Consider the following 24,248-nt stretch of genomic DNA (forward strand, 5'->3'; position numbering starts at 1 on the left):
TGACATAATCGTGTGGCAAGTAAATGATTAAATCAAGTTTATTTTGGGTGTTGACTGACCCTTTAATATATAACTGTCCCTGTTTAAAAAAAAAAGAGAAGAAATGACATGAAAATGTACTCACTGGTTCCATGGTGTAATGGTTAGCACTCTGGACTTTGAATCCAGCGATCCGAGCTCAAATCTTGATGGAACATTTTTGTGTTTTCTTATTTACTTCTTAATTGGATATGACATCTGATATCATATGATAAGAGCAAAGCCTTTAGAGATCTCTTAACCCCTTAATGACCGCAGCACTTTTCCATTTTCTGTCCGTTTGGGACCAAGGCTATTTTTACATTTTTGCGGTGTTTGTGTTTAGCTGTAATTTTCCTCTTACTCATTTACTGTACCCACACATATTATATACCGTTTTTCTCGCCATTAAATGGACTTTCAAAAGATACCATTATTTTCATCATATCTTATAATTTACTATAAAAAAATTATAAAATATGAGGAAAAATTGAAAAAAAAAAACACTTTTTTTAACTTTGACCCCCAAAATCTGTTACATATCTACAACCACCAAAAAACACCCATGCTAAATAGTTTCTAAATTTTGTCCTGAGTTTAGAAATACCCAATGTTTACATCTTCTTTGCTTTTTTTGTAAGTTATAGGGCCATAAATACAAGTAGCACTTTGCTATTTGCAAACCACTTTTTTTTCAAAATTAGCGCTAGTTACATTGGAACACTGATATCTTTCAGGAATCCCTGAATATCCATTGACATGTATATATTTTTTTTTAGTAGACAACCCAAAGTATTGATCTAGGCCAATTTTGGTATATTTCATGCCACCATTTCACCGCCAAATGCGATCAAATAAAAAAAATCGTTCACTTTTTCACAATTTTTTTCACAAACTTTAGGTTTCTCACTGAAATTATTTACAAATAGTTTGTGCAATTATGGCACAAATGGTTGTAAATTCTTCTCTGTGATCCCCTTTGTTCAGAAATAGCAGACTTATATGGCTTTGGTGTTGCTTTTTGGTAATTAGAATGCCACTAAATGCCACTGCGCACCACACGTGTATTATGCCCAGCAGTGAAGGGGTTAATTAGGGAGCATGTAGGGAGCTTGTAGGGTTAATTTTAGCTTTAGTGTAGTGTAGTAGACAACCCCAAGTATTGATCTAGGCCCATTTTGGTATATTTCATGCCACCATTTCACCGCCAAATGCGATCAAATTAAAAAAAACATAAAATTTTTCACAATTTTAGGTTTCTCACTGAAATCATTTACAAACAGCTTGTGCAGTTATGGCACAAATGGTTGTAAATGCTTCTCTGGGATCCCCTTTGTTCAGAAATAGCAGACATATATGGCTTTGGCGTTGCTTTTTGGTATTTAGAAGGCCGCTAAATGCCGCTGCGCATCACACGTGTATTATGGCTAGCAGTGAAGGGGTTAATTAGGTAGCTTGTAGGGAGCTTGCAGGGTTAATATTAGATTTAGTGTAGAGCTCAGCCTCCCACCTAAAACATCAGACCCCCTGATCCCTCCCAAACAGCTCTCTTCCCTCCCCCACCCCACAATTGTCCCCGCCATCTTAAGTACTGGCAGAAAGTCTGCCAGTACTAAAATAAAAGCTATATATATTTTTTTTTAATGATTTTTTTAAGCATATTTACATATGCTGCTGTGTACTATCCCCCCTTAGCCCCCAACCTCACTGATCCCCCCCCAAACAGCTCTATCCCCTCCCACTCTAACTTAATGGGCGCCATCTTGGGTACTGGCAGCTGTCTGCCAGTACCCAGTTTAGAAGAAAAAAATGGTTTGTTTTTTTAATTTGTTGAAATTTTCTGTAGTGTAGCTTCCCCACACACAAACCAACCCCCCCACCCCTCCACGATCGTTTTTTGTGCTTTTGCACAAACATGATTAGCCAGGTTTTATGAAATGATTATGAAATACTTTTCCGTAGTGTAGCGGTTCCCACCCGCTCCCGCCCCGTGCACGCGCCCGCCCGCCACCCTCCGTGCACGCGCGCGCGCCCGTGCGCGCCCCTGACGGTCACGCCCCCGATCCCGCCCCCCGTGACATCACGCGGCACACCGATGGCCGCCCACCCGCCTCCCAATTCGGCTCCCACCCACCAACGATACCGGCCATCGATGTCCGGTGCAGAGAGGGCCACAGAGTGGCTCTCTCTGCATCGGATGGCCATGTGAGGTTATTGCAGGATGCCTCCATATCGAGGCATCACTGCAATAACCGGAAAGCAGCTGGAAGCGAGCAGGATCGCTTCCAGCTGCTTTCCACACCGAGGACGTGCAGGGTACGTCCTCAGGCGTTAACTGCCTTTTTTTTGAGGACGTACCCTGCACGTCCTCGGTCATTAAGGGGTTAATTTTGAACCAAATTATTGATTATCTTCTAACAGTTGAAATCATTATTTGGTTTGATGCACATGTAACTGAGAAACAAAGGAAGGAAACAAATGCATGAAAAGGGGTTCCATGGTGTAATGGTTAGCACTCTGAATCCAGCGATCTGAGTTCAAATCTCGGTGGAACCTTTCAAGTTTTAATCTTCTACATTTACAATAGTAAAATGAATACTTCCACTACTGTTAAAAATATTGCCTGAAAATATAGTAATCATACTAACACAATATGACTACATTTCGTATACAGAACATGCGTGAAAATTAATTCATAACATATCTTGTAAGCAGTGATGAGTGATAACTTGGTTCTGAAAATAAACACGTTCCTAAGAAGCATTCAACTTTGTCAGGATGGCCGAGCGGTCTAAGGCGCTGCGTTCAGGTCGCAGTCTCCTCTGGAGGCGTGGGTTCGAATCCCACTTCTGACAATTTTGTACTCTTTTCTGAATGCTTAAATCTGTTATGGGATCGTTAAAAGCACATCTTCAGAATACTTTCAAATTTCTTCTTACATGGTATGGCAAAGTATTTACACTCCTTCTAAATGGTCAACAAGCGTTTTCATCCTTATATTTTACTGTCTCTCTTAAAAACAAACAAAAACAAGAAGCCGAATATCATATTTTTTTTATTTTTTTTTTTGAGTCAGCGCCATGGTGTAATGGTTAACACTCTGGACTTTGAATCCAGCGATCCAAGTTCAAACCTCTGTGGAACCTTTTTGTTTTGTTTTTATTTACTTCTTAATCTTAAATGAGCATCTAACAATTTAAGTATTGTTTAACAAACTCATATAGCTGGAATACAAACAAGTTTTATCACATAAGAATCACAGACATTAAATCATATCAATATGTATCTAATTTGTGCACAAAAGCTGCCATGCTGTTCTTTTGCCGACTTTTCAATTAATAGTATTTTTCTGACAAATGTATATGTCCAAAAAATAAAGTGGGATACTAATATTCAAGCAGAAAAGGCCTTTAATTGTTTATAATGGAAAAAAGGAAAAATAATTGTTTTCTCCTGACATATGATAAGAGCACAGCTTTCAGTGATGTCTCTTAATTTTGAACCAAATTATTGGTTATCTTCTAACAGTTAAAATCATAATTTGGTTTGATGCACTTGTAACTGAGAAACAAAGGAAGGAGACAAATGCACAAAAAGAGGGGTTCCATGGTGTAATGGTTAGCACTCTGGAATCTGAATCCAGCGAATGCACGAAAAGGGGTTCCATGGTGTAATGGTTAGCACTTTTGTATACAGAACATGCATTAAACTTAATTCATAACATAACTTATAAGCTTTGATGAATGATAACTTGGTTCAGAAAATAGAGAAGCACACTCTATAGCTTCCTGCACAGCGCTCAACTTTGTCAGGATGGCCGAGTGGTCTAAGGCAGCGTTCCGGTCGCAGTCTCCTCTGAAGGCGTGGGTTTGAATCCCACTTCAGACAATTTCGTACTCTTTTCTGAATGCTTAAATCTGTTATGGGATTGTTAAAAGCACATCTTCAGAATACTTTCAAATTTCTTCTTACATGGTATGGCAAAGTATTTACACTCCTTCTAAAATTTAGAATCTAAATGGTCAACATTTAGAATCTAAATGGTCAACAAGCATTTTCATCCTTATATTTAACCGTCCCTCTTTAAAAAGAAAAGAAATGAAAATCTTTTCACTGGTTCCATGGTGTAATGGTTAGCACTCTGGACTTTGAATCCAGCGATCCGAGTTCAAATCTCGGTGGAACCTTTTTGTGTTTTCCTATTTACTTTACTTATTATTGGTTATCTTCTAACAGTTGAAATCATAATTTGGTTTGATGCACATGTAACTGAGAACCAAAGGAAGGAAACGAATGCATAAAAAGGGGTTACATGGTGTAATGGTTAGCACTCTGGACTCTGAATCCAGCGAATGCACAAAAAGGGATACCATGGTGTAATGGTTAACACTCTGGACTCTGAATGCATGCACAAAAAGTGGTTCCATGGTGTAATGGTTAGCACTCTGGACTCTGAATCCAGCGATCCGAGTTCAAATCTCGGTGGAACCTTTCAAATTTTAATCTTCTACATTTACAACACTAAAATGGATTCTGCCACTACTGTTAAAAATATTGCCTGAAAATATAGTAATCATACTACCCAAATATGACTACATTAAAAATTGATGTCTTTCTCCATTTCGTATACAGAACATGCATGAAAATTAATTCATGACCTATCTTGGAAGCTTTGATGATTGAAAAATATGTTCAGACAATAAAGAAACCAACACAGTCTCCTCTGGAGGCGTGGGTTTGAATCCCACTTCTGACAATTTTGTACTCTTTTTCTGAATGCTTAAATCTGTTATGAAATTGTTAGTAGCACATTTTCAGAATTCTTTAAAATTTCTTGTTACATGGTAAGTTATCTATCCTACAAATTATTTACACTCCATCTAAATGGTCAACAAGCATTTTCATCCTTAAAGGGACAGTCAACAACCAAAATAAACTTGATTTAATTATTTACTTGCCACACGATTATGCCACACATCCTTCTTCCTATTCTGCAGTCCACAGTGAATCGCAATTTAAAAAAAAAAAAAAAAAACTGCTGTTCATGTAAAAAAATGGAAGCCAAACTCCTCCTAAGTTTACGTCATTTTGAAACTGATTGTAACAGCAAATCACATGAGTGTTGGCCACAACGTTCACGCCCAATTGCGCATGCACAGTTTTTTTGTATCGTTGCTAGCGGCCTCTTTATTCAAGGACTGTAAGAAGGTTCCTATGTCAGTGACAGACTGCCGGTTCTTTGCGCATGCGTTTAGCTAAAGGTTCGCCATCAAGTTTGGCGGGCACGAGAATATTTCAAACAAGCTCTGGGGAAGAAGACAATGGGAGGAGTTTGGGTTTCATTTTTTTTTCAAAACGGCTCGAATTCAAATAAAGAAAAAATAGCGATTCACTGTGGATTGCAGAATAGGAAGAAGGAGGTGTGACATAATCGTGTGGCAAGTAAATTATTAAATCAAGTTTATTTTGGGTGTTGACTGACCCTTTAATATATAAATGTCCCTGTTTAAAAAAAAAAGAGAAGAAATGAAATTAAAATGGAGTCACTGGTTCCATGGTGTAATGGTTAGCACTCTGGACTTTGAATCCAGCGATCCGAGCTCAAATCTTGATGGAACCTTTTTGTGTTTTCTTATTTACTTCTTAATTGGATATGACATCTGATATCATATGATAAGAGCAAAGCCTTTAGAGATCTCTTAATTTTGAACCAAATTATTGATTATCTTCTAACAGTTGAAATCATTATTTGGTTTGATGCACATGTAACTGAGAAACAAAGGAAGGAAACACATGCATGAAAAGGGGTTCCATGGTGTAATGGTTAGCACTCTGAATCCAGCGATCTGAGTTCAAATCTCGGTGGAACCTTTCAAGTTTTAATCTTCTACATTTACAATAGTAAAATGAATACTTCCACTACTGTTAAAAATATTGCCTGAAAATATAGTAATCATACCAACACAATATGACTACATTTCGTATACAGAACATGCGTGAAAATTAATTCATAACATATCTTGTAAGCTGTGATGAGTGATAACTTGGTTCTGAAAATAAACACGCTCTATAGCTTCCTAAAAGTGCATTCAACTTTGTCAGGATGGCCGAGCGGTCTAAGGCGCTGCGTTCAGGTCGCAGTCTCCTCTGGAGGCGTGGGTTTGAATCCAATTTCTGACAATTTTGTACTCTATTCTGAATGCTTAAATCTGTTATGGGATCGTTAAAAGCACATCTTCAGAATACTTTCAAATTTCTTCTTACATGGTATGGCAAAGAATTTACACTCCTTCAAAATGATCAACAAGCATTTTCATCCTTATATTTAACCATCCCCTTTAAAAAAAAAAAAAAAAAAGTAAAAGAGAAGATCTTTATAGTCATTGGTTTCATGGTTTAATGGTTAGCACTCTGAACTTTGAGTCCAGTGATCCGAGATCAAATCTTGGTGGAACCTTTTTGTGTTTTCTTATATTTTTCGTAATTGGATATGACATCTAATATCTGATATCATATGATAAGAGCAAAGCCTTCAGAGATCTCTTAATTTTGAACCAAATTATTGGTTATCTTCTAACAGTTGAAATCATAATTTGGTTTGATGCACATGTAACTGAGAAACAAAGGAAGGAAACGTATGGACGCACGTACGGGGGTTCCATGGTGTAATGGTTAGCACTCTGGACTCTGAATCCAGCGATCCAAGTTCAAATCTTGATGGAACCTATCAAGTTTTAATCTTCTCCATTTGCAATACTAAAATGTAGGTCTGCAACTAACAATTATTCTTATAATCAATTAGTTGGACGATTATTTTTTCAATTAATCGGATTATTATAAATGGATTAATTTATTAATTACAAAGGGGTATTAAAGCACTAATTTATTTCTCTTTGCACATCTTGGTGTACGGTTACATTGCTTCTCCACCCTCTTTTATTAAAAAATAAAGCGTTACAATTGCACGTATAGGTGTTACCAACAGATCACAAGACTTGTGTGATTTCCCCTTTCTCTCTCAGCCGTGGGCTGAAGTTAATAGAAGTAAAAATGTATTTAGCACAAGTATATCATGAATAACAACAGTGGCCTTAAAGGGACAGTACACTGTAAAATTGTTTTTCCATAAATGTATTTTAAATGACATGTTATACCAGCTGCAGAGTATAAAATATTTGAGAAATTGCATTTTTGGGTTTATTTGTGTATCTGAAGTAGCTGGTTATGTGCTTTGAAACCACAGCCTATTACAATGGGTTGAGCTTCAGGTAATATCAGATCTCCTTATGTTATCACTTTTATGTACACAGACTTGCTTCCTTATCTTATAATTGTCTGGAACACCAAAGCTCAATACATAGAGAGAACAATGGAAAATGATAATGTTATTACTAAACTATCATGCCCCCCACTGAGGGTGTAATCTCTTCTGCTGGCTGTGTTTACTTAGGCTTGTCAATAGCGTATACTCCAGTATCAAAACTTTCAGTATAGGTTGGGAAACCACAAGCTAAATCAGCTATTTCAAATGCTGAAATAGGAGTAAAGGAGCTACTTGCAACCAATTTAATACACTCTAGCAGGTAAAAAGGATCATTGGGAATAATTTAAAGGGGAGAAAGTTTTTGGTTGAACTGTCCCTTTAATTATTAAGAGATTCTGCATAGTAATAATACAAATAAATAGATACAGGCACTGTTAGGCAGGATCAACCAGGCAATTAAAATTAATTATATTTATATAATTATTAAAAGTGTAGCTTTTTAATTGCATTGGCTCACTAAGATGATAAATGCTCCCTTCTACTACATGAGCTTTTTAATGCAAGAGAGCAGGTTTAAAGTGTATAACCTACACAAAAATGACTATAACGTTAGTTTAGAAGATGATCAGAGGATGACAAAAGAATGACAAAATATAAACTATATTGTCCTAGTATGTACAGTAAGTAGCAATAAGACAAAATGACACATGATCCCTCCTCATCTCAGTCATCACTTGATACATTTTATGACTGCTTCCTTGACTTTAAAGCAAATCTCTAGAGCTTAGTGGCCAATGCAATGCAGGAACTACAGCAATGATGTAGGAAGCAATCAACCCACCGATCCCCGTAGTGCGCACCTGTTCATTACACTTACCATGTAAAGAGTTTCCTTCTCAGCCGAGAGAGTATTTTCCCTAGTCCAGCTTCTGCTTGTGTCTCATTCATTATCCAGCGCTGAAGCTGCCGCCTGCATCTGGCCGGGAGGTGCTGCAGATCCGTACGAAAGGATCCAGACGGCCTGGGCGGTGACCGTGACAGTCTCATAGCGCTGCTTACATCTGGCACTTCCCCGTGTGGTACCGGGCACTGGTCCCCCCCACCACCACTATATGGAACAGGGTATATATGTAGTGCGAGGGAAATATTGGGACATGAGAGCATTGGGACACTTCCTGTAATGTTATGCACGCCAAACTAACTCTGAGAAGAGAACAACTTATTGATAACCAACTAATCGATAATGAAAATCGTTGACAACGATTTTCATTATCGATTATTATCGATTTTATTGATTAGTTGTTGCAGCCCTACTAAAATGAATACTGCTACTACCGTTAAAAATATCGCCTGAAAATTTACTAATCATACTAACCCAATATGACTACACAAAAAATGTATGTCTTTCTCAGTTTCGTATACAGAACATGCATGAAAATTAATTCATAACATATCTTGTAAGCTTTGATGAGTGATAACTTGGATCAGAAAATAAACACACTCTATAGCATCCTGGGTAGCGCTCAGCTTCGTCAGGATGGCCGAGCAGTCTAAGGCGCTGCGTTCAGGTCGCATTCTCCTCTGGAGGCGTGGGTTTGAATCCCACTTCTGACAATCTTGTATTCTTTTCTGAATGCTTAAATCTGTTATGGGATTGTTAAAAGCACATCTTCAGAATAATTTTCTTTGAATCCAGTGATCCGAGTTCAAATCTCAGTGGAACCTTCTTGTGTTTTCTTATTTACTTCTTAATTGGATATGACATCTGATATCATATCATAAGAGCAAAGCCTTTAGAGATCTCTTAATTTTGAACCAAATTATTGGTTATCTTCTAACAGTTGAAATCATAATTTGGTTTGATGCACATGTAACTGAGAAACAAAGGAAGGAAACAAATGCACAAAAAGGGGTTCCATGGTGTAATGGTTAGCACTCTGGACTCTGAATCCAGCAAATGCACAAAAGGGGTTCCATGGTGTAATGGTTAGCACTCTGGACTCTGAATCCAGCGATCCGAGTTCAAATCTCGGTGGAACCTTTCGAGTTTTTTTTTACATTTACAATAGTAAAATGAATACTTCCACTACTGTTAAAAATATTGCCTGAAAATATAGTAATCATACTAACCCAATATGACTACATTTCTCTTGTTAAGTGTAGTCAGTCCACGGGTCATCCATTACTTATGGAATATATCTCTTCCTAACAGGAAGCTGCAAGAGGATCACCCAAGCAGAGCTGCTATATAGCTCCTCCCCTCACATGTCATATTCAGTCATTCTCTTGCAGCCTAACTAAAGATAGGTCGCTGTGAGAGGTCTGTGGTGTTTTTTAACTTAGTTTATTTCTACAATCAAAATTTTGTTATTTTAAATGGCACCGGAGTGTGCTGTTTATTCTCAGGCAGCATTAGAAGAAGAATCTGCCTGCGTTTTCTATGATCTTAGCAGACGTAACTAAGATCCACTGGCTGTTCTCATCTGAGGAGTGAGGTAACTTCAGAGAAGGGGAATAGCATGCAGGGCCCCCCTGCAAATGAGGTATGTGCAGTAATTATTTTTCTGAGGAATGGAATTGACTGAGAAAATACTGCTGATACCAATGTAAAGTAAGTTCAGCCTTAAATGCAGTGATAGCGACTGGTATTAGGCTGATGAGTGTGTGTACACTGAATGTATTTTTCTAAGGAATGGAATTGACTCTGAAAATTCTGTTAATACTGAAATAATGTATGAGCCTTAACTGCAGTAAAAGCGACTGGTAGCAGGCTTATTAATAACAATTCATAACTTTTCAAATGTATGTTTAAAACGTTTACTGGCATGTTAATCGTTTTTTGTGAGGTACTTGGTGATAAAACTTATTGGGGCATGATTTTTACCACATGGCCATCTTTGTTTTCTGCATAGAAACAGTTTTCTGAGCTTCCCCACTGTTGTAATATGAGTGGGAGGGGCCTATTTTAGCGCTTTTTTGCGCAGAAAAAATTCAGTCACAATCTGTCTACTTCATCCTCCATGATCCAGATCGTCTCTAGAGAGCTCAGGGGTCTTCAAAATTCATTTTGAGGGAGGTAATCAGTCACAGCAGACCTGTGACAGTGTGTTTTGACTGTGAGAAAAACGTTAATTATTAAATTGTTATCCGTTTTTGGGTATTAAGGGGTTAATCATCCATTTGCTGGTGGGTGCAATCCTTTGCTAACTTAATACATTTACTGTGAAAAATTGGTTGCTATAACTATTTTGGTTCATTGTTATTTCAACTGTGACAGCTTTTTGTGCTTCTTAAAGGCACAGTAGCGTTTTTTATATTGCTTGTAAATTTATTTAGAAAAGTATTTCCAAGCTTGCTAGTCTCATTGCTAGTCTGTTTAAACATGTCTGACACAGATGAATCTCTTTGTTCACTATGTTTAAAGGCCAATGTGGAGCCCAATAGAAATTTGTGTACTAATTGCATTGATGCTACTTTAAATAAAAGTCAATCTTTACGTGTAAAGAAATTATCACCAGACAACGAGGGGGAAGTTATGCCGACTAACTCTCCTTACGTGTCAGTACCTTCGCCTCCCGCTCAGGAGGTGCGTGATTTTGTGGCGCCAAGTACATCAGGGAGGCCCTTACAAATCACTTTGCAAGACATGGCTACTGTTATGACAGAAGTATTATCTAAATTGCCAGAATTAAGAGGCAAGCGCGATAGCTCTGGGTTAAGGACAGAGCGCGCGGATGAGGTGAGAGCCATGTCAGATACTACGTCACAGTTTGCAGAACGTGAAGACGGAGAGCTTCATTCTGTGGGTGACGGATCTGATCCAGGGAGACTGGATTCAGAGATTTCTAATTTTAAATTTAAGCTTGAGAACCTCCGCATATTGCTAGGGGAGGTATTAATGATTGTAACACGGTTGCAATTCCAGAAAAATTATGTAGGTTGGATAGATACTATGCGGTACCGGTGTGTACTGACATGTTTCCTATACCTAAAAGGCTTACAGAGATTATTAGCAAGGAGTGGGATAGACCTGGTGTGCCTTTTTCCCCTCCTCCCATATTTAGGAAAATGTTTCCTATAGACGCCACCACACGAGACTTATGGCAGACGGTCCCTAAGGTGGAGGGAGCAGTTTCTACTTTAGCTAAGCATACCACTATCCCGGTGGAGGATAGTTGTGCCTTTTCAGATCCAATGGATAAGAAATTAGATAAGAAATTAGAGGGTTACCTTAAGAAAATGTTTGTTCAACAAGGTTTTATCTTACAGCCCCTTGCATGCATTGCGCCTGTCACTGCTGCGGCGGCATTCTGGTTTGAGTCTCTGGAAGAGGCCATTCGCACAGCTCCATTGGATGAAATTATGAACAAGCGTAAAGCACTTAAGCTAGCTAACGCATTTGTTTCTGATGCCGTCGTACATTTAACCAAACTTACGGCTAAGAACTCCGGATTCGCCATCCAAGCGCGCAGAGCGCTATGGCTTAAATCCTGGTCAGCTGACGTGACTTCTAAATCTAAATTGCTTAATATTCCTTTCAAAGGGCAGACCTTATTCGGGCCCGGCTTGAAAGAAATTATAGCTGACATTACGGGAGGTAAGGGCCATGCTCTACCTCAGGACAGGGCCAAATCAAAGGCCAAACAGTCTAATTTTCGTGCCTTTCGTAACTTCAAGGCAGGAGCAGCATCAACTTCCTCCGCTCCAAAACAGGAAGGAGCTGTTGCTCGTTACAGGCAGGGCTGGAAAGTTAACCAGTCCTGGAACAAGGGCAAGCAGGCCAAGAAACCTGCTGCTGCCCCCAAGACAGCATGAAGAGAGGGCCCCCTATCCGGAAACGGATCTAGTGGGGGGCAGACTTTCTCTCTTCGCCCAGGCTTGGGCAAGAGATGTCCAGGATCCCTGGGCGTTGGAGATCATATCTCAGGGATATCTCCTGGACTTCAAAACTTCTCCTCCACGAGGGAGATTTCATCTTTCAAGGTTATCAGCAAACCAAATAAAGAAAGAGGCGTTTCTACGCTGTGTACAAGACCTCTTACTAATGGGGGTGATCCACCCAGTTCCGCGGACGGAACACGGGCAGGGATTCTATTCAAATCTATTTGTGGTTCCCAAGAAAGAGGGAACCTTCAGACCAATCTTGGACTTAAAAATCCTAAACAAATGTCTAAGAGTTCCATCATTCAAAATGGAAACTATTCGAACCATCCTTCCCATGATCCAAGAGGGTCAGTACATGACCACAGTGGACTTAAAGGATGCCTACCTTCACATACCGATTCACAAGGATCATTATCGGTACCTAAGATTTGCTTTCCTAGACAGGCATTACCAGTTTGTAGCTCTTCCCTTCGGATTAGCTACGGCTCCAAGAATCTTTACAAAAGTTCTGGGCTCACTTCTGGCGGTACTAAGACCGCGAGGCATAGCGGTGACTCCGTACCTAGACGACATTCTGATACAAGCGTCAAGTTTTCAAACTGCCAAGTCTCATACAGAGATAGTTCTGGCATTTCTGAGGTCGCATGGGTGGAAGGTGAACGTGGAAAAGAGTTCTCTATTACCACTTACAAGAGTTCCCTTTCTAGGGACTCTTATAGATTCTGTAGAGATGAAAATTTACCTGACAGAGGCCAGGTTATTAAAACTTCTAAATGCTTGCCGTGTCCTTCATTCCATTCCACACCCGTCAGTAGTTCAGTGCATGGAAGTAATCGGCTTAATGGTAGCGGCAATGCACATAGTACCATTTGCGTGCCTGCATCTCAGACCGCTGCAATTGTGCATGCTAAGTCAGTGGAACGGGGATTACTCATATTTGTCCCCCCTACTAAATCTGGATCAAGAGACCAGAGATTCTCTTCTATGGTGGCTTTCTCGGCCACATCTGTCCAAGGGGATGACCTTTCGCAGGCCAGATTGGATGATTGTAACAACAGACGCCAGCCTTCTAGGCTGGGGCGCAGTCTGGAACTCCCTGAAAGCTCAGGGATTATGGACTCAGGAGGAGAAACTCCTCCCAATAAATATTCTGGAATTAAGAGCAATATTCAATGCTCTCCTAGCTTGGCCTCAGTTAGCAACTCTGAGGTTCATCAGATTTCAGTCGGACAACATCACGACTGTGGCTTACATCAACCATCAAGGGGGAACCAGAAGTTCCCTAGCGATGTTGGACGTCTCAAAGATAATTCGCTGGGCAGAGTCTCACTCTTGCCACCTGTCAGCGATTTATATCCCAGGCGTGGAGAACTGGGAGGCGGATTTTCTAAGTCGCCAGACTTTTCATCCGGGGGAGTGGGAACTTCATCCGGAGGTCTTTGCTCAACTGATTCATCGTTGGGGCAAACCAGATCTGGATCTCATGGCGTCTCGTCAGAACGCCAAGCTTCCTTGTTACGGATCCAGGTCCAGGGACCCGGGAGCGGTGCTGATAGATGCTCTGACAGCCCCTTGGGTCTTCAACATGGCTTATGTGTTTCCACCATTCCCGATGCTTCCTCGTTTGATTGCCAAGATCAAACAGGAGAGAGCTTCGGTGATTCTGATAGCGCCTGCGTGGCCACGCAGGACCTGGTATGCAGACCTAGTGGACATGTCGTCCTGTCCACCGTGGTCTCTGCCTCTGAGACAGGACCTTCTAATTCAGGGTCCTTTCAACCATCCAAATCTAATTTCTCTGAGGCTGACTGCATGGAGATTGAACGCTTGATTCTATCAAAGCGTGGCTTCTCGTAGTCGGTTATTGATACCTTAATACAGGCTAGGAAGCATGTTACCAGAAAAATTTAATACAGGCTAGGAAGCCTGTTACCAGAAAAAAGCCTGTTACCAGAAAAATATTTATATTGGTGCGAATCCAAGAGTTACTCATGGAGTAAGGTTAGGATTCCTAGGATATTGTCCTTTCTACAAGAGGGTTTAGAAAAGGGCTTATCTGCTAGTTCGTTAAAGGGACAGATTTCTGCTCTGTCTATTCTTCTACACAAACGTCTGGCTGAAGTTCCAGACGTTCAGGCTTTTTGTCAGGCTTTAACTAGGATTAAGCCTGTGTTTAAGACTGTTGCTCCGCCGTGGAGCTTAAACTTAGTTCTTAATGTTCTTCAAGGCGTTCCATTTGAACCCCTTCATTCCATTGATATCAAGCTGTTATCCTGGAAGGTTTTGTTTTTGATGGCTATTTCCTCGGCTCGAAGAGTCTCTGAGTTATCTGCCTTACATTGTGATTCTCCTTATCTGATTTTTCATTCAGACAAGGTAGTTCTGCGTACTAAACCTGGGTTCTTACCTAAGGTAGTTACTAACAGGAATATCAATCAAGAGATTGTTGTTCCATCACTGTGTCCTAACCCTTCTTCAAAGAAGGAACGACTTTTGCATAATCTGGACGTAGTCCGTGCCCTGAAGTTCTATTTGCAGGCAACTAAAGATTTTCGTCAAACTTCTTCCCTGTTTGTCGTTTACTCTGGACAGAGAAGAGGTTAAAAGGCTTCGGCTACCTCTCTCTCTTTTTGGCTTCGTAGCATAATACGTTTAGCCTATGAGACTGCTGGACAGCAGCCTCCTGAAAGGATTACAGCTCAGTCTACTAGAGCTGTGGCTTCCACCTGGGCCTTTAAAAATGAGGCCTCTGTTGAACAGATTTGCAAGGCTGCGACTTGGTCTTCGCTTCACACTTTTTCAAAATTTTACAAATTTGACACTTTTGCTTCTTCGGAGGCTATTTTTGGGAGAAAGGTACTTCAGGCAGTGGTTCCTTCTGTTTAATGTTCCTGCCTTGTCCCTCCCTTCATCCGTGTACTTTAGCTTTGGTATTGGTATTCCATAAGTAATGGATGACCCGTGGACTGACTACACTTAACAAGAGAAAACATAATTTATGCTTACCTGATAAATTTATTTCTCTTGTAGTGTAGTCAGTCCACGACCCGCCCTGTCTTTAAGGCAGATCTAAATTTTAATTAAACTCCAGTCACCACTGCACCCTATGGTTTCTCCTTTCTCGTCTGCTTTGGTCGAATGACTGAATATGACATGTGAGGGGAGGAGCTATATAGCAGCTCTGCTTGGGTGATCCTCTTGCAGCTTCCTGTTACAAGAGAAATAAATTTATCAGGTAAGCATAAATTATGTTTTTGTATACAGAACATGCGTGAAAATTTATTCATAACATATCTTGTAAGTTTTGATGAGTGATAACTTGGTTCAGAAAATAAACACGATCTATAGCTTCCTATGCATTGCTCATCTTCGTCAGGATGGCCGAGCGGTCTAAGGCGCTGCGTTCAGGTCGCAGTCTCCTCTGGAGGCGTGGGTTCGAATCCCACTTCTGACAATTTTGTACTCTTTTCTGAATTGCTTAAATCTGTTATGGGATTGTTAAAAGCACATCTTCAGAATACTTTAAAATTTCTTTGAATCCAGTGATCCGAGTTCAAATCTCAGTGGAACCTTTTTGTGTTTTCTTATTTACTTCTTAATTGGATATGACATCTGATATCATATGATAAGAGCAAAGCCTTTAGAGATCTCTTAATTTTGAACCAAATTATTGGTTATCTTCTAACAGTTGAAATCATAATTTGGTTTGATGCACATGTAACTGAGAAACAAAGGAAGGAAACAAATGCACAAAAAGGGGTTCCATGGTGTAATGGTTAGCACTCTGGACTCTTAATTCAGCAAATGCACGAAAAGGGGTTCCATGGTGTAATGGTTAGCACTCTGGACTCTGAATCCAGCAAATGCACAAAAAGGGGTTCCATGGTGTAATGGTTAGCACTCTGGACTCTGAATCCAGCGATTCGAGTTCAAATCTCGGTGGAACCTTTCAAGTTTTAATCTTCTACATTTACAATACTAAAATGAATACTTCCACTACTGTTAAAAATATTGCCTGAAAATATAGTAATCATACTAACACAATATGACTACATTTTGTATACAGAACATGCGTGAAAATTAATTCATAACATATCTTGTAAGTTTTGATGAGTGATAACTTGGTTCAGAAAATAAACACGATCTATAGCTTCCTATGCATTGCTCATCTTCGTCAGGATGGCCGAGCGGTCTAAGGCGCTGCGTTCAGGTCGCAGTCTCCTCTGGAGGCGTGGGTTCGAATCCCACTTCTGACAATTTTGTACTCTTTTCTGAATTGCTTAAATCTGTTATGGGATTGTTAAAAGCACATCTTCAGAATACTTTAAAATTTCTTTGAATCTAGTGATCCGAGTTCAAATCTCAGTGGAACCTTTTTGTGTTTTCTTATTTACTTCTTAATTGGATATGACATCTGATATCATATGATAAGAGCAAAGCCTTTAGAGATCTCTTAATTTTGAACCAAATTATTGGTTATCTTCTAACAGTTGAAATCATAATTTGGTTTGATGCACATGTAACTGAGAAACAAAGGAAGGAAACAAATGCACAAAAAGGGGTTCCATGGTGTAATGGTTAGCACTCTGGACTCTTAATTCAGCAAATGCACGAAAAGGGGTTCCATGGTGTAATGGTTAGCACTCTGGACTCTGAATCCAGCAAATGCACAAAAGGGGTTCCATGGTGTAATGGTTTGCACTCTGGACTCTGAATCCAGCGATTCGAGTTCAAATCTCGGTGGAACCTTTCAAGTTTTAATCTTCTACATTTACAATACTAAAATGAATACTTCCACTACTGTTAAAAATATTGCCTGAAAATATAGTAATCATACTAACACAATATGACTACATTTTGTATACAGAACATGCGTGAAAATTAATTCATAACATATCTTGTAAGTTTTGATGAGTGATAACTTGGTTCAGAAAATAAACACGATCTATAGCTTCCTATGCAGTGCTCATCTTCGTCAGGATGGCCGAGCGGTCTAAGGCGCTGCGTTCAGGTCGCAGTCTCTTCTGGAGGCGTGGGTTCGAATCCCACTTCTGACAATTTTGTACTCTTTTCTGAATGCTTAAATCTGTTATGGGATCGTTAAAAGCACATCTTCAGAATACTTTAAACATTTCTATTTACATGTAAGGTGCAATCTCTGGACTTAGTGTATTATATAAGATACATTGTTATAATCTATTTGAACACAGAGTTTTCCTAATAAAGGTGGAACAAGTGTAACCATTATAGATACACAAGGTTACATAGGATCTATGGATCATTTTATCTGCACAATTTTTTTAAAGGTTTTTAGAGCTACCGTTCTCTTTTAAGATTGTCACTATTTTCATACTTTTGCATGTTTTTTACCAATGTGTGTTATAATACATTGTTAGTGTATTAAATCTTATTTTGATAATGATACATCTTATATTGTGGTATATAACAGATAGCTCTAGTTGTGTGATTTCCTCTTATATTTGCATTTGGTCTTTAGAGACCACACACAGGGAAAATGACCTATTCTTTAGGATGGAAGTATTTTCCTTGATAGATATGATTTTATGAGAAATTGAATTTAATGACAACATTGTTGATCAGAATTTAGTAGAAAATGAGCACACAGATTGAAGTAGTCTCTTTAATGACTTAAAAGATAGTCTGCTGCAAGAAATAAAACAAGCAGTGGAGGTATCCTTTACTCAAAAATACATAAACGTTAATATGGTCTCTAGAGGACGCAGACTGAAAAAAGATTGCACACTTTTGTTAACCCCTTAATGACCACAGCACTTTTCCATTTTCTGTCCGTTTGGGACCAAGGCTATTTTTACATTTTTGCGGTGTTTGTGTTTAGCTGTAATTTTCTTCTTACTCATTTACTGTACCCACACATATTATATACCGTTTTTCTCGCCACTAAATGGACTTTCTAAAGATACCATTATTTTCATCATATCTTATAATTTACTATAAAAAAAAATATAAAATATGAGGAAAAATTGAAAAAAACACACTTTTTCTAACTTTGACCCCCAAAATCTGTTACATATCTACAACCACCAAAAAACACCCATGCTAAATAGTTTCAAAATTTTGTCCTGAGTTTAGAAATACCCAATGTTTACATCTTCTTTGCTTTTTTTGCAAGTTATAGGGCCATAAATACAAGTAGCACTTTGCTATTTCCAAACCACTTTTTTCCAAAATTAGCGCTAGTTACATTAGAACACTAATATCTTTCAGGAATCCCTGAATATCCCTTGACATGTATATATTTTTTTTTAGAAGACACCCCAAAATATTGATCTAGGACAATTTTGGTATATTTCATACCACCATTTCACCGCCAAATGCGATCAAATACAAAAAATCGTTCACTTTTTCACAAATTTTTTCACAAACTTTTGGTTTCTCACTGAAATTATTTACAAACAACTTGTGCAATTATGGCATAAATGGTTGTAAATTCTTCTCTGGGATCCCCTTTGTTCAGAAATAGCAGACATATATGGCTTTGGCGTTGCTTTTTGGTAATTAGAAGGCCGCTAAATGCCACTGCGCACCACAAGTGTATTATGCCCAGCAGTTAAGGGGTTAATTAGGGAGCTTTTAGGGAGCTTGTAGGGTTAATTTTAGCTTTAGTGTAGTATAGTAGACAACCCCAAGTATTGATCTAGGCACATTTTGGTATATTTCATGCCACCATTTCACCGCCAAATGCGATCAAATTGAAAAAAAAGTTAAATTTTTCACAATTTTAGGTTTCTCACTGAAATAATTTACAAACAGCTTGTGCAATTATGGCACAAATGGTTGTAAATACTTGTCTGGGATCCCCTTTGTTCAGAAATAGCAGACATATATGACTTTGGCGTTGCTTTCTGGTAATTAGAAGGCCGCTAAATCCTGCTGCGCCTCACACGTGTATTATGGCTAGCAGTGAAGGGGTTAATTAGGGAGTTTGTAGGGAGCTTGCAGGGTTAATTTTAGCTTTAGTGTAGAGATCAGCCTCCCACCTGACACATCCCACCCCCTGATCCCTCCCAAACAGCTCCCTTCCCTCCCCCACCCCACAATTGTCCCCGCCATCTTAAGTACTGGCAGAAAGTCTGCCAGTACTAAAATAAAAGGGTTTTTAAAAAAAAAAAAAAAAAAAATTAGCATATTTACATATGCTAGGGTGTAGGATCCCCCCTTAGCCCCCAACCTCCCTGATCCCCCCCAAAACCGCTCTCTGACCATCCCCTCTGCCTCATTGGGGGCCATCTTGGGTACTGGCAGCTGTCTGCCAGTACCCAGTTTGCAAAAAAAAAGTGTTTTTTTTATATTTATTTGGATTTTTTCTGTAGTGTAGCTTCCCCCCCCACACAGACAAACACCCACCACCTTGCTGATCTTTTTTTTTTTTTAATAAAAAGGCATTTACAAACTTTTTTTTAAGATATTTTCTGTAGTGTAGCGGTTCCCACCCGCTCCCTCCCCGTGCACGCGCCCGCCCCCGCCCTCCCGTGCACGCGCGCGAGTCCGTGTGCGCCCCCGCTCATCCCCGCCCACGATCCCGCCCCCCCTGCAGATAACCAGGGCCATCGATGGCCGCCTCCCGGTCCGGCTCCCACCCACCAACGCAGGGAGCCACCGATCTCCGGTGCAGAGAGGGCCACAGAGTGGCTCTCTCTGCACCGGATGGCTTAAAAAAGTTATTGCAGGATGCCTCCATATCGAGGCATCACTGCAATAACCGGAAAGCAGCTGGAAGCGAGCAGGATCGCTTCCAGCTGCTTTCCAAACCGAGGACGTGCAGGGTACGTTCTCAGGCATTAACTGCCTTTTTTTTGAGGACGTACCCTGCACGTCCTCGGTCGTTAAGGGGTTAAATGAATGTTTCTGCATGTTAGAAACAGCTTCTATAGGTTTATTAAAAGTGGCGATGAAAACTCGAAATCTTTCTTTGAGAAAAAATGATCTGGTTTAAAGAAATATTAAAACTTTTGATAAAAATGAGGATTATAAAAACAAACAAAAGACTATGATGAAAATATTTCTGAATTTAACAATACAGCGATTGAAGGGAAAATAAAAATGAGTCAAGTAGAATAAGACCCACTATAGAGCAACTTAAAAAAAATCTCAGTATTCAGTAAAATTAAACCAAATAAATATTATGTTAACCAAAAGTTCCAGAACCAATTCTGATAGCTTTAATCAAATCACACAACAATAAGTCATAATTATAAATCAAATTCTGACAACATATAATAAGGAGATGTTTATAAATAAAGCAGATATTGGATTTAATAAAAGAGATAATATAACCCCTATCCAGCCCATAATAGATATAGATTCAAGAATAGAAACTATGATCACAAGAACCTGACTTTAAGCATCAGAGATCAAACAATAATAGAGGTCATGGACAATATAAGAATAGATATGAATATCCAAGTGTAGAACATGATATATTATTATAATCGCAAATTAAAGGGCCATGATACCCACATTTTTTCTTTCATGATTTAAAAATAGAATGCATTTTAAAACATCTTTCTAATTTACTTCTATTATCTAATTTGTTTTATTCTCTTGATATTCTTTGCTGAAAATCATATCTAGATATGCTCAGTAGCTGCTGATTGGTTGCTACACATAGAAGCCTCATGTTATTGGCTCACCCATGTGCATTGCTTTTTCTTCAAATAAGGATATCTCAAAACTGAAGCAAAATAAATAATAGAAGTAAATTGTAATGTTGTTTAAATTTGTATGTTCTATCTGAATCATGAAAGAAAGATTTTGGGTTTAGTGGCCCTTTAAGAACTAATAATAGATACAAAAACTGGAGAATTCCTTTTGCAAAACTGATTCAAATCGTTATCAGATTGGAAGGAAGCTGAACAGTCCCCGCTTGCTTTTTTGGAAAATATTCTTCTGAGAGAAGGGATCTCAAGAGACATAAAGGAAAATCAAAACATGGGTTGGTGATCCCAATGAGGAAAAAGAAGGCGAGAGGTAGTAGAGGGGAAGATCCTCTAAACAAATCCCATTAAAAAACACAAATAATGCTAATAGTATAAAGATTACAGGCATTTTTAATATCAGCAACATTCAACTAAATAATCAAAAAGAAAAAAAATCTAGAAAAGGAACTATCTTTCGCTCCTTCCTGTAATCTCAACAAATTTGAAACATTATGTAAATCAATTTAATCATAAACTAACTCTAAAACGATATTTAAAAGAATAAAACTATTGACAGACAGGGAAATTATACAAGCACATTTATACATTCTGAATTCAAACCGAAATTTACATTTTATCCAACCCATGAGAAAGTGAATATATTCAATTATTTGAGAAAATGGTTAAAGATGACTTGGAAAAAATAGATGAGGACAAACCAGTTAACACAATTTAGGAACGAGAAGTTTTTAAAGGATTACAAAGTAACAGTGATATCACCATAAAACCCAAACCTAAGGGCGGGGGTATAGTAATTTAGGATACTATTACTTAGAAGAGTGAAATAGGTTACTAAGTGACAACAGTACTTATATAAAGTATTTTTCACTCCATAAGACGCACCTGACCATAAGACGCACCTGACCATAAGACGCACCTGACCATAAGACGCACCTGACCATAAGACGCACCTGACCATAAGACGCATCTGACCATAAGACGCACCTAGTATTTAGAGGAGGAAAACAAGAAAAAAAATATTCTGAATTAAATGGTGTAGTAAACTGTTTAATAAACAACTCTTGTTGTTCTTCCCTCTCCGACCTTGAGACTAAAGTTACAGCCTTACAGTAATGATAACTAACGGACCACGCTGCACTCAGGATTCAGGAACTTCCTAAACACGTGCAGCGTGGTCCGTTAGTTATCATTACTGTAAGGCTGTAACTTAAGTCTCAAGCGGGAGACGGAAGAACAGCAAGCAGTGAGTCGGCAGATGCAGCCTAAAGGACAGCGGCCAGGCAGCAGATAGGAAATTGCCAATAAAAAAAAAAATGCATTTGATGATGTGCCGTGTAGCGTTGATGTATACACTGACACTGGACCACTACCAGAAACAAACTAAGTAAGCAGTATACAGCATAGGGCAGTCATATTAATTATATCATCAGATCCCATAAATAAAAAATACATAATAAGCCTTTACCGTCTTTTAGCGTGCAAACTCTGGGGCAGGGCACCACAGCAACAAACTAAACACTGACTGCAGCACTGTCCGAAGTCTCAGAGTCAGTGGGCGGGGCCAAAGGTAACCGGCGGTCCACACATTCGCTCCATAAGACGCACAGACATTTCCCCTTACTTTTGATGGGGGGAAAAGTGTGTCTTATGGAGCGAAAAATACGGTACGTTGTTAGAAAATGCTAATGATTTAGGAATTCTAGCAAATTATGAATTTCATTTTCTTAGAGTAAAACACCAAAGGAATTCCATAATTTTATTTCCTACCAAAGATCCATAAGAGTATCACTACCCCACTCAGGGAGGCCCCTCATATATGGTATACTATCACATCAAATTTGTCACAATATGGTGACTATATTTTGCAAGACTATGCAATTAAACTTCCAGCTTATCTAAAAGATTCCACACATTTTTAAGTATATTGATCAAAATAATATGGGGAAAAAACGTTATACTAGTGACGTGTGATGTCCGTTCACTGTACGCTAATATTAGCCATGATCTTGCATTAAAAGCCATCTCTCTCTTTTTAAATCAAGACCATGAGATTACAAGTGATCAAAGCATAGTTCTGCTACAAGTATTGAGTTTATATTAAGAAATAATAGTTTTTTTATTTAAAGGGCCAGAAAATACATTAGATTTACATAATCACCAAATGCATGCTAAAAAGACAATGTAATATCACTTAGTCTAAACTTTAAATGATTCTAACAAATTTCAAAGTTATGTTTATTTCCACTTCTCCTGTACCATGTGACAGCCATCAGCCAATCACAAATGCATATACGTACCATGTGACAGCCATCAGCCAATCACAAATGCATATACGTACCATGTGACAGCCATCAGCCAATCACAAATGCATATACGTATATGCTGTGAATTCTTGCACATGCTCAGTAGGAGCTGGTGACTCACAAAGTGTAAATATAAAAGACTGTGCACATTTTGTTAATGGAAGTCAATTGGAAAGTTGTTTAAAATTGCTGCTCTATCTGATTAGTGAAGTTTAATTTTGACTTGAGTGTTCCTTTAATAATGAAATTTATTTACAAATTAAGGGGACAGCAATGGGTACAAGGTTCGCTCCTAGTTATGCAATTTTATTTATGGGATATTTTGAAGAGAATCTCGTTAAAAGTAATCTCTGGGGAGTGAACCTATAAACGCTTCATAGATGATGTGTTCACCATCTGGAAAAGTGATAGCTATTGAACAATTAGAGTTCTTTATGGCGGATATAAACTTTATGGCTTCTACTTATGAATATAATAAAGATCTCATTCATTTTTTAGATATAGAAGTCCAAATAATTGATGAAACAATAAAAACCAGAACATATTTTAAGAAGATAGATTCTAATAATTATATTCACAATAACAGTTGCCACTTAGATGAATTGAACATAGCCAAAAGTCTGTTTCTAAGGATCAGAAAGCATTGTTCATATTTGGACTCATATGAGACACAATCTGTAATCTTTGTTGGTCGTTTTAAAGATAAAGGTTATAAAATGGATGAACGCTTTGCTGCTTCTTTTGAAGGCTGTAAGAAGGGAAATAAAAATAAATACAATTCTAATTCAAATAATATAGATGTCTCTTATTACAGGATACAGTTTCCAAGATTATTAAATCATTTTTTTTTAAAGAAACACTGGCATTACGTTATAAAATATCCTATACTAAAGGACAAAGGTAAAGAGAATGCAGATGTTATTTTAGAAAAGCAAGAACACCAAGCAAATTTAAAAAGAATATGGTGACCTTATGGGAAGGAAGGTAGTAGGCTTTTTCCCTTGTGCTTCCTGCAAAGCATGAAAATTCAGTAGTAAAATGAAAGAAGTTTCTTAGAGTAGGGGAAAAAAAGTTTTAAGA

At 38.6% G+C, this 24,248-nt stretch overlaps 9 non-coding genes across 9 annotated transcripts; all 9 read left to right on the forward strand.

The window, feature by feature from the left end:
• The first annotated feature begins 2,790 nt into the window (after positions 1-2,790).
• On the forward strand, positions 2,791-2,873 carry TRNAL-CAG (transfer RNA leucine (anticodon CAG)). The gene has a single exon. It is a non-coding gene; the product is annotated as a tRNA-Leu (tRNA).
• A 1,260-nt stretch (positions 2,874-4,133) lies between these two features.
• TRNAQ-UUG (transfer RNA glutamine (anticodon UUG)) lies at positions 4,134-4,205 on the forward strand. Its single transcript has one exon. It is a non-coding gene; the product is annotated as a tRNA-Gln (tRNA).
• Positions 4,206-4,437: 232 nt separating this feature from the next.
• Positions 4,438-4,509, forward strand: TRNAQ-CUG (transfer RNA glutamine (anticodon CUG)). The gene has a single exon. It is a non-coding gene; the product is annotated as a tRNA-Gln (tRNA).
• A 2,163-nt stretch (positions 4,510-6,672) lies between these two features.
• Positions 6,673-6,744, forward strand: TRNAQ-CUG (transfer RNA glutamine (anticodon CUG)). The gene has a single exon. It is a non-coding gene; the product is annotated as a tRNA-Gln (tRNA).
• A 2,507-nt stretch (positions 6,745-9,251) lies between these two features.
• On the forward strand, positions 9,252-9,323 carry TRNAQ-CUG (transfer RNA glutamine (anticodon CUG)). Its single transcript has one exon. It is a non-coding gene; the product is annotated as a tRNA-Gln (tRNA).
• Positions 9,324-15,537: 6,214 nt separating this feature from the next.
• On the forward strand, positions 15,538-15,620 carry TRNAL-CAG (transfer RNA leucine (anticodon CAG)). The gene has a single exon. It is a non-coding gene; the product is annotated as a tRNA-Leu (tRNA).
• A 422-nt stretch (positions 15,621-16,042) lies between these two features.
• Positions 16,043-16,114, forward strand: TRNAQ-CUG (transfer RNA glutamine (anticodon CUG)). The gene has a single exon. It is a non-coding gene; the product is annotated as a tRNA-Gln (tRNA).
• Positions 16,115-16,339: 225 nt separating this feature from the next.
• Positions 16,340-16,422, forward strand: TRNAL-CAG (transfer RNA leucine (anticodon CAG)). Its single transcript has one exon. It is a non-coding gene; the product is annotated as a tRNA-Leu (tRNA).
• A 718-nt stretch (positions 16,423-17,140) lies between these two features.
• Positions 17,141-17,223, forward strand: TRNAL-CAG (transfer RNA leucine (anticodon CAG)). The gene has a single exon. It is a non-coding gene; the product is annotated as a tRNA-Leu (tRNA).
• Positions 17,224-24,248: the final 7,025 nt, after the last annotated feature.

The sequence above is a fragment of the Bombina bombina genome, chromosome 7 (assembly GCF_027579735.1).
Source record: "Bombina bombina isolate aBomBom1 chromosome 7, aBomBom1.pri, whole genome shotgun sequence".
In the NCBI taxonomy this organism is placed as follows: Eukaryota; Metazoa; Chordata; class Amphibia; order Anura; family Bombinatoridae; genus Bombina; species Bombina bombina.